The following is an 11,044-nucleotide window of genomic DNA, read 5'->3' as shown; positions in this document are numbered from 1 at the left end:
CTTCCTCTACTTGGAAAAGCTGCAAATAGAATCCTGTGGCATTACAGTCTCTTCCATGGGGCAGGATTCGGGGGAACAGCACAACTCGCTGACACCAAGCGTAGACACATGCAGAAATTTAATTGTGAAACCAAGTCTCCTTTCAGTGGTTATACTAGGACACTGAAGAAGCTATCATCTCACTTAGTATGCCTAAGTGCTTGGGGTTCTAATACTCCTTGTTCCCATACATCCACTGGAAGAACTAAAGATTTAATACAGTTCGGAAGTGCTTGGATTAAGTAACTGGGCAGAAGTCCTGTGAATTACCTAGAATCTTTGAACATCCATTGTAGGTAGCCAGTAAGTAGCAATTCGCCATTACAAGATGGCACCGGCTTCCGCAGCTTGGTTTGTTACTTTTAGCTGTTGATCTGTTACAATGTTCACGTGCTTCCTGCGTGATCGGAAGTCTGCCTGCCGCCATGTTGGAGCCTGCCTATGTTGTGTATGTGTCAGACTGTGATTGGCTTAGTTGTTTAAGGAAGTTAATCTGATTGGTTAAGAGAGCTTTACGAGGCCAGAAGGGGAGGAGGACGGAAGGGGAGGAGAAGAGAGAGAGAGGAGAACGGAGAGAGAACCGTGGGTGAACGGCGGGAGGAGAGTAAGCTCCCTGAATAAACGTGGCTTGAGAAGAAGTTGCTGCTGTTGCGTCTTCCTTACCGGCCGAAGGGGACGCGACAATCCATTAATGACAGAACCAAAATAGGGGTATGTCAAACTCAGTTCTTATTTGTTTCTTTTGGACCCATGCTCCTTCACTAAGGTAGTTGAGCTGGCTTATATGCTTTATGCAGCTCATCTGTAGACCTCTGAACCAATGATAGCCTCAGAGAGGGATCTGTAGAAGACCAGTCAGCAATGCCACGAAATCCAAGGAACCAATTTTCAAAGAAATGCTTATGAGCGCTGTTTCCCTCATCTACCATTCTGGGTCATTTGCACGATTTATTTTTAAATCAATTACATTCTTTTATGTCTTGTAGTCAAGGTAAAGGTGGACCATGTACAAAAATGGAAACCATGCATAGGGTGTAATGATGGTTGAATTGTGTTTCTGACAGTGTTGGAGTTGTAGGTATTAGATCCATTCGAACCCACTGTCTTACACTCATTGTGAATTAACCACATGAGAGAATTTTATTGTAATTTATGTTCTTATCTTTGACGATTTGAAATCTCTTTCTGCCTCCCCAAATTGCCTACTAGATAAATTGGAGTAACAGGAAAATTGGGCCAGGACGAGAGGCTGTGGTTGAAGAGGTGATTTCCTCTGCTCTTTGTGATAAACTTCTGTGCTGGAGATGATTGCAGTGGGCCTGCTCACTGCTTATCCAGGACATTTGACAGGATGGGGTGAATATAGGGCACACACTGAGCCTATAAGCCACTGCACATTCCATTAGAGTCAGTGCTGAGGCCCCTGAATGAGGCCTGAGACACCTGTTGCCGGCTCTGCCATACTTTGATGGACATTTTGCTTAGGTTTTAGTCCATGAGTAAATTAATGACTGATGCTTCTGTCTACAATAGGCACTGAATGCTGGCTATGCTTGACTTGGGATCGTGGTCCTTTTGGGAAATGTCCATAAGTATCCTTATAAGAGAGGGATAAGAAACTGTGACACGTGTCTGGGTATAATCATGTTTGTTAGTTTATCCCCAGTGAAACAGAGTCAAGAAGACAGATATATATGGAGATTTATAGATTATGGAGGCTGAGAAGTCCAAAGATCTAGTTTCTGCTAACTGGAAACCCAGGAAAACAAATGAAATACTTTTAGTCTGAGGCTGAAGGCTTAAGAATCAAGTGTTGATGGCCAGAGTACATGGATGTCTTAAGCAGAGCAAATGAACCTTCCCTTCTTCCATCAGTTTGTTCTATTCAGATTTGCAACAGGGTGGACAAAGACCCCTCAGATTCCTGAGTGCAGATATTCTTTACCTAATCAACCAACTCAGATGCTACGGTATTCTGGAAACCCTCTCAGATACAAAGGATGTTTTGCCACCTACCTGGGCATCCTTTAATCCAATCAAAATGGTACATGAAATTAGCCATCACATTATGAGGATCAGTGACTGTCTTAATGAGCAGAGCATCCACAACAACAGGAAGCAGACAGAAATAATAACGGTGGACAGGCCTCTTTCTGTCTATGGCTCTTTAGGAGAGAGAAGCCTGACATAATCATGAACATCTGGCACATGGGTTTATCTCACTTCAGTGTACATGAATGTCCAATAGGAATGCAGATGAATGTGCAATCAAAATTTGGTCCAGGCATACAATGGAATACTATTCAGCAATAACAGTGAGCGCACAACTGTTCTATGGAACAAAATGGACAAGTCTCAAGGTAATTATTCTTAGTGAAGAAAGTCAGACACAGAAAATGTCAATCAAGCTGCGGTAACAGAAGCAAATATTTTGTTGCCCGAGGATCTATAGGGTTAAGCGAAGGAGTCCTGAAAGGAATTATGAAAGGAAGAGAAGAAACTGAGGGATGTTGAAATGTTGAATGGATTCATAATCTCAATAGTGGCAAAGGCTTTCTGGAAGTAGACATTTGTAAAATATTAGCAAATTGTGTACATTGGAACTGTATAATTTATGATGCAATAATAACTCAACTTCATGCCAAGTGTCAGTGACTCATGACTGTCATTCTAGATACTGAGGAGGGTGAGATCTGAAGATTGTGTTTGAAAGCCAGCCTGCACAGGAAAAGTCCATGAGACTCTTATCTTGAATTAACCATTGAAAAGATGGACGTGTAAGTGTGGCTCAGGTGGTGGAGCACCACCCTTGAGCAAGGGTAGGAAAGAAGGGATGAGCCCAGCCCCAAATTCCAGCCCCAGGGCCAGTGAAAAACAAAAACAAAAGCATCCAACTTGAGAGAGAATTTCCCTGGCTTCTAGTCCTTCTATCCAAATAATACTATCCTACTTTTTCTTCCATTCTTTAGCTACCTTCATAAACTATTTCTTTCTCTTTTGTTGCCAGTCCTGGGCTTGGGCTCAGGGCCTGAGCACTGTCCTTGGACTTTCTCAAGGCTAGAACTCTTGAGCCACAGCACCACTCCTGGCTTTTTGCTATATATGTGGTACTGAGGAGTCAAATCTGGGTCTTTGTGCATGCTAGGCAAGCATTTTACCACTAGGCCAAACTCCTGGCCCTTCAAAAACTCATTTTAAGTGCTAGATTCACCTCTGCATTCTAATGGCTGGAGTATAAATATTTGTTAGATGGTAATGGTGAAGGCATAAGCTTTCGTATTGGATATAGTTGTGCCAGTATAAACAGCTCTGCTTCCCATACAGGTACTGAGGCTCAGTACTCAAGTCTTTTGTTTATTTATAAAGTAAGGATCATTTGTGTCTCAGGACCATTGTGGGGGATTGAGCATGGAAATGTCAGTAGTCAACTTGGCAAATTTCCAACCCATCAGCTCTCTTTGCTGCTCTATTCTGCCTTAACTGGAGGTTCATAACCATCAGGTCCTCAGACAAAGCTTGAGGACAAAGCCCAGGACCAGTGCATGAGAGAGAGAGAGAGAGAGAGAGAGAGAGAGAGAGAGAGAGAGAGAGAGAGAGAGAGAGAGAGAGAGAGGGAGAGGGAGGGAGGGAGAGAGGAAGGATGGGAGCTGATGCCAAGAAAATGTCCTTGAGGAACAAGAAGCAGGTATTTGGCAGTCACTGAACCTTCCAGTGCCATGGTTTTAGAATCAGGAGAAATAAATTAAAAATATTTTTATTACCTTTAAAGTAGTTGTACACAGAAGTTACTATCAACAAAGGAGTTTATGAATACAATGCCTCTTGGCTTTGTTACTTATAGACCACCCAACTTTATAGTATTGCTGTTATAACACCCTGAGAAGACTAAGATCTTCAACCTTGAATGACCCCATACCTTCCTGGGAGGTGGGTCATGCTTCTATTAGTGGCTACTGACAAAGAAATCACCTTGCCTGGTATCCAGTCTTGAAAACAAGCTGGGTTCTGGGTAACATGAATATCTTTGGAAGCTGGGGATTGGTAAAGGACAGTGCAGAATGCCTTCTAAGGCTTGAGTTTTGATGAAACTGATGTTTGGTTCTTTCCTTCTAAGTCAGACATGTAGGGATGTTTCCTCATTTCTTCTGGTGAACTTTCAGGAAACCAGGGCATTCAATTCAATATGTTTTCCTATATCTGAGATCAATACATACGAACATACCCCAAATTATATAGGTACTCTATACCAATGAAGGGAAATGCAGGATAAATATGAGCCCCCAAGTTATTTATGGATATTCTAATAAGAAAATTTTCTGAGACTCAGGTAATTACTGGATAACTGTATTAAGGAATAAGGAAGGGAGGCCAAGTTGAGGGGAAAATACTATATGACTTAATCTTTCAGTTACTCTGTTTATGTGCCCTTATGTCTTAAAAACTCCCAGATATTCCTGAGAATTATATTGCTGAATAGAGGAACAGAGGGTTTTGTTGGAGATGGTTGAACCCTTTATTATTTCTTTTAATAATATATAAGACTTCTGGTTTCTCCATATTCTAGTCAATATTCAATATTATTATCTAATTAAAAATAATCTTATTCATTTCAGTAGATATGTAATATCTAACAAAATCTTAGTGTGGTTTTAATTTTCATTTCCTTTAATGACTAATAAAAACTTGCAATGGTTATTGGCCATTCACATATATTCTGACACTAAATATGAAAAACTTTAAAATAATTTAAAATAAATTTCCTATTATTAAAAACTATCTATATATCTGTATTGCTTTTATCTAAGCTGTTTATCAACCATACATCATGCAATATTTTTTCTCAGTGTGTCAGTTTCCTATTCTTTATTGGTGTTTTTCTTTTCTGATGAATAGGAACTTTAAATCCAACCTAGTATAATTTATTAAAAATTTCCTTCATAGTTAATTTTATTCTGGTTCTTGTCTAGGAAATCATTTCCATTTCTCATGCTGCAGAGATATTCTGTAAAGCTTTCTTCCTGAAACTATAGCTTTAGATTTTACATTCAGATTTTTGGTACAATTTAAAGTAATTTAGTATAAGGTGTGAGGTAGAGGTTAGGATTTATTTTCTTTCAATGGATATCCACTGTACCACAACCATGAGTTGGAAAGGGTTTCCTCTCTTTTCTGCAGTTATTTAATGCTTTTACTTAGACATTAATTGAGGGCATTGGTGTGTTCTGGAGCTCTACTTTGTTGCATTCCTGTATTTGCCTTTCATTTTGATCCCATACTGTTATTTTATAGCTTTTTATAGCTCTTGCTATTCAATGTCCAAAGTTTTCTAACTTTGTTCTTAATTTTCACATTAAAATACTTTTTTAGGCTATGATAGACATAGATGCATGGTGTGCAGATCCTCCTTAAAAAATGTATTGCTTAGCTGTAAGGAGGATGGCTAGTGGGTACCCTCCAGCTATTAGCTACTGTCCAGTCTACTTCAGCTTCTGAACTGGGGTCATGCTTTTCTCAAGACAGCCACAGTTAATAAATAAAGAAGGCAGAGGTAGCAGAGGTCACATTACTCTTGCTGAAGGCCTAAGCAAAGCAATTATACAATGGCATAGAAAGTTCTACTCAACATGAGCCTCCTCTTCTACATTTTTCCTCTGGTGTTTCCTACCATGCTAGAAGGGCTTTCACTCTTTGACACTTCTACCTGACTGTTCTAGCTTGATCTGCCTTCCTCTTTTTTTCCTCCCACAAGAGTTATTACCCAATACATCTTTGAATTTCCACCTCTAGCTCAGCGAGTCTCTGTGTTCTCACTGGCTTTGTCCTTAAGGAGCAAGCAGTTACAGCAGGGATTTGTGACTGGGTCCACAGGGACCCACTGGGTCCACTGGGTGATTAGGGTGGCACCTGTACAGATTAACACTTGGGGTGTCCCAGCTGTTAAAGTGAAATGCAGCAACTGTTCTGGGATAGGACTATTCACAGATCAGCACTCTAATTCAGGCCTTGGAATATGCAGACGCCATCATCAGAATCAGGATAATGAAACTGAATATTGGTGACTAAATTTCTTGGACATCCTACCAACAGATAATGCAAAGCTGAGAGGAATTAACAAGGAATGGAATATTAACAGTTAGAAAATATAGTCCTTTTGGTAGTTTACAATACAGTGTCATCTCATGAAATGAGCAATATACTACATTATTGCTCTTCTCTTTTGTTGTCCTCTTGTTAATCTCATGTTGCTACTGTATCTGACTTTGTTACCTACCATATTATATATACATGTATTTGTTTATTTGAAATAGGGAAGGGAAGGGGGAAACAAGATGATTGGGTGGGGGTGGAAGAGGAAAATGGGGACAAAAACATGAGAAGGGGTTTCAATGTGTGAGAAGTAGCTGGTGTGAGAAGTAACTATAACTCCTCTATACATTACAATTTAAAAAATGAAAATAATAAAGAACATATATAAGATATAACAGAGCACCCTCATTTCAAAGGTGGTTGAGGGATCAATGGGAGTGGATCATTTTTAATTCCAACATCAAAGTCTCAATTTAAAGTCTCTGACCCATAACAAGGGCTAATATGTGTGGATGCTACTGAAAGATTGGATTCCTCATATTCTATTCATTATCTTTAAGTAGTTGAATAAAGGGGATTTAATTCAACATGCCAGCTAAAGCATCCTGTTCAGTGTTACCCCTTTCATTATTTTCCCCCAGCTATCCTAATCTTACTCATTATCCTGGTTACATTTTACCTGTGTATATAGAGCATTGTATTGTGACTGTAAGGATTCATCATATTTCTATAAATATCCCAGTGTCTCCCATTGATAGCGTCCACCTCCCAACCCAATGTGGGATGTGATGTAGGGATCTTTCCTTACAAGGGAAAGTTATTTGCAGGAACAGATCCCAAAGCACCTACACTTAAGGAATTATATGAACTTGGTGGAAATACCCATGGGACTAATTTCTGCTTGTGCTTAGTGAAAGGGACTACAGTAAAAAAAAAATAGCAAGCAATTTAACCTCTTGGGAGTGAAAATGGGAATTGGGGCAAATTCCTGTAAAGAGAACTCTTAAAAGTCTTGGGAACATAAAGTATCCTGTAGCAGAAGCTGTTGACAATGCCTAAATTTCTGTGTCAGATGGTTCAGAGAAGGGTTAAAGGGATCCAGAAAGTGGACATACTTGAATGTCTTTGAAGGTGAAAGACCACCAACGCATTATGTTCTGTGAGGCCTTCAGGGAACTCATGTGCTAAAGGCACCAGGGATGTGCTAGTGAAAGGAACCTAGCATCACTCAGTGCTCCAAACACAGCTGTCCTATTCCAGTCAGGGGTGGCTTTCACAGAGCCCAGCCCCAAATAGCCATAGGGATTATCTCATTTCCTCTCCTCATAAAGCAGCAGAGCCTAGGAGGTGGTGATTAGCTATGAGAGCAGGTGTGGGGGCTGAGAGAGAGCTATAATTCACATTATAGTTGGCAAGATCTCACCTGCAGAAATCTGTGCACATGGCACCTCTTTGCCAAAACAGTTTGATAGGCTAGGAGGACCGCTGCTTTGACTGTATAGTCATGTCAAAAATTGAGAAAGCAGGAGATGAATGGTAGTTGTCACACTGAAGAACCCACAACTTTTCTTTTCAGGATCTGGAGTAGTTTTCATATCTGAGATCTCACCATTGAAGCACTGAAAGTGGAGCTGTAGCTCAAATGGTAGAGCGGCAGCCTCCAGCTAAAGAATTAGAAGACATAACCCAGGCCCTGAGTTCAAGCTTCACTACTGGCACTCAAACCCAAACCCTCCAAAACCCCCAAACACACACACACAAAACATTGTAAAAGCAACTTTATTCATTCTGTGCATTTCCAAAAGTCTATCATTTGGATAATGAGAATAAAATAATATTTCAAAGAATCAATTTTAAAAGTACTCTAAGGAGATAAAATATGATAACTTCCTAATCAATTTGATCCAAATAAGGAGAAAAAAACAATAAACTTAGACATGGAAAAGGGAATATTGCAATAAATATTTATACAATATCCAGGGGATTCTGAGGGAATAATTTCAAAACTTGTAATTAAATATACTTGAAAACCTAGAAGAACTTCATAAAGATGCACTTGATCTACCAAAATTAGAAGCTAGGGAATATAAACCACTTACAAAGATCCATAATAGAAGGGTTACATGATATTTGCCAGATAGATGGCGCATTAATTAATCCTTCTATTAATTACAATAAAAATATATGAAAAAAGATCCATAATAAACAGTGTGTTTGAAGTAGTCATAAGGAGTCTTTTAACAAAGAAAAGCCAAGATCAGATAGATCCATAGCTGAAGCTCAGCAGACCTTTAAAGTGGAACTAATACTAGTATTCATAAAATAGACAGGGATAAAGTTTCTAAATGAACCTTATAAATCTACTATACTCTCCTTCCAAAACTGGATAAGAATGCAACAACATACAAAAGTTCTGCAGTTTAATGCAGTCCCACTTATCCAGGCTTCCTGATTTGTTGTGATTCTTGGTCCTTATTAAGAAAGTTTCAACCTGTGCCAAGGAGGTCTAGTGTATCTCCTATTCCTTCTTGTAAAGTTTTCAGTGTGTCAGCTTTTACCTCCAGGTCTTTGATCCATTTGGAGTTAATTCTATTGCAGGGTGACAAAGAAGGATCCAACTTTAGTTTTCTGCAGGTGCTTAACCAGTTCTGCCAGCACCACTTGTTGAAGAGGCTGTCTTTCTTCCATTCTATTTTTTTGGCTCCCTTGTCAAAGATTAGGTGGCCATAGGTCCGTGGTTTAATATCTGGGTCCTCAGTTCTATTTCATTGGACTTTAGGCCTGTTCTTGTGCCAGTACCAAGATGTTTTGATGATTATAGCTCTGTAATAGAGTCTAAAGTTTGGAATTGAAATTCCTCCTGTGCTGTTCTTTCTGCTAAGAAGTGTTTTGCTATACGGGGTCTTTTATTATTCCATATGAAATTTTGGATTGCCTCTTCTATTTCTTTAAAGAATGACATTAGGATATTGATGGGTATTGCGTTGAATTTGTAGATAGCCCTTGGCAAGATTGTCGTTTTCGCGATTTTGATTCTTCCAATCCAGGAGCATGGGAGGTTTTTCCATTTCCTTAGTTCTGCTTTAATTTCCTTTTTCAGGGTTTTAAAGTTTTCATCAAAAAGGTCATTTACATTCTTGTTAAGGTAATTCCTAAGTACTTTATTTTCTTTGAAGCTATTGCAAAAGGAGTTGCTTTCCTGATTGTTGCCTCATTCCTCTCATTGTTGGCGTAGAGGAAGGCGATTGATTTTTTTAAGGTTAATTTTATACCCTGCTAACCTTCCAAAGTTTTGAACCAGCTCAAGGAGCTTGGGAGTGGAGTCTATAGGATTCTTTAAATAGAGAATCATGTCATCTGCAAAGAGGGAAAGGACATAGCTAGTAAATTAATTAGGAAGCCTACAGAATGGAAGAAGATCTTCACCGACCACACAATGGATAAAGGCCTCTTACCTAAAATATATCAACAGCTCAAAAACTAATCTCCAAAGAAACAACCATCCCATTAAAAGATGGGCCAAAGACTTAAAGAGAGTCTTCTCTGAAGAAGAAACAAAAATGGCCTATAGACACATGAAGACATGCTGAACATCTCTGGTCATAAAAGAAATACAAACCAAAACAACTCTAAGATTCTACCTCATTCCAGTTAGAATGGCCAGGATCAAGAAAACTAATAACAACAGATGTTGGAGGGGATGTGGCCAGGAAGGAGCACTACTACACTGCTGGTAGGAGTGCAAACTTGTTCAACTACTATGGAAAGCAGTATGACTAAATATAGAGCTCTCCTATGACCCAGCAATTCCACTACTAGGCATTTACCCAATTGTCCAGAAACAAGGTCAGACTAAATACACTAGCACAATGATGTTTCATTGTAGCACTATTTACCATAGCAAAGATATGGAACCAACCTAGATGTCCCTCAGTTGATGAGTAGATCAACAAGATGTGGTATTTGTACACAATGGAATTCTATGCTGCTGTCAGAAAGAATGACATCACCCCATTTGTTAGGGAATGGAAAGACTTAGAAAAAAATCATATTAAGTGAAGTAAGCCAGACTCAAAGGAACTTAGGTTCAATGGTTTCCCTCATTTGTCATAATCAGTAGAAACCTTGGGCTCTCCTAGCAGAGATTTGAATAGAGCAAAACCTAGATACATAAGGCCATATAGTAGGACACTAAATGAAAGGACCCCTAGGATATAGAAACAAAAGTCATATAATGAGTGATTGTTGTCCTTCACATACTATGTTATCTCTCATCTCTTTTGCTATCCCTTGATTATCTCATATTGTTACAGTATCTTACTTTGTTATCTGATATGTTGGATGTATTTGTATTTGGTTATTTGAAATTGGATAGGGAAGGGGGGGGAAACAAGATGAGGGGTGGGGGTGGGGGGATGGAAATGGGGACCAAGACATGAGAAAGGGTATCAATGTATGTGAATTAATGTACCTTCTATCTGGCAAATATAATGTAACCCTTCTATTAATTACAATAAAATATATGGAAAAAAAGAATGCAACAACAACAGAGAGGGGGAAAGGGAGGGGGGGAGAGGGAGAGGAAGAGAGAAAGGGAGAGGGAGAAGGAGAGGGGCAGGGAGAGGGAGAGGGAGAGCGAGAAGGAGAGGGAGAGCAAGAAGGAGAGAGAATAACCTATTTGATGAACACTGATGAAATTTTCTCAGTAAAATTCAAACTGAATTTATCATGTAAAGATCAAACACCATGATCAAATTGGTTTTCTTTCACAGATGCATGCATTCTTTAACATATGTAAATCAATGAACATAATTCAGCACTTAAGTAGAATCAAGGACAAAAATCTTTTGATAATCTCAATCAATAATCTCAGATGCAGGAAAAGCTTTTGACAAAATGCAACTTTTATGACAAAATA

General features: G+C 39.2%; 1 long non-coding RNA gene across 1 annotated transcript in view; it reads left to right on the top strand.

The window, feature by feature from the left end:
* Positions 1–673: 673 nt before the first annotated feature.
* LOC150039488 (uncharacterized) overlaps positions 674–11,044 on the top strand; it is a 46,099-nt gene continuing 35,728 nt past the window's right edge. The window contains exon 1 of the long non-coding RNA XR_016534355.1: positions 674–750. This is a non-coding gene — a long non-coding RNA (uncharacterized LOC150039488). The remainder of the gene's footprint in view (positions 751–11,044) is intronic.

Source organism: Megascapheus bottae, unplaced genomic scaffold (genome assembly GCF_031878675.1).
Source record: "Megascapheus bottae isolate mThoBot1 unplaced genomic scaffold, mThoBot2.hap1 HAP1_SCAFFOLD_139, whole genome shotgun sequence".
NCBI classification, from domain to species: Eukaryota; Metazoa; Chordata; class Mammalia; order Rodentia; family Geomyidae; genus Megascapheus; species Megascapheus bottae.
This window is presented reverse-complemented; position numbering and strand designations above follow the sequence as displayed.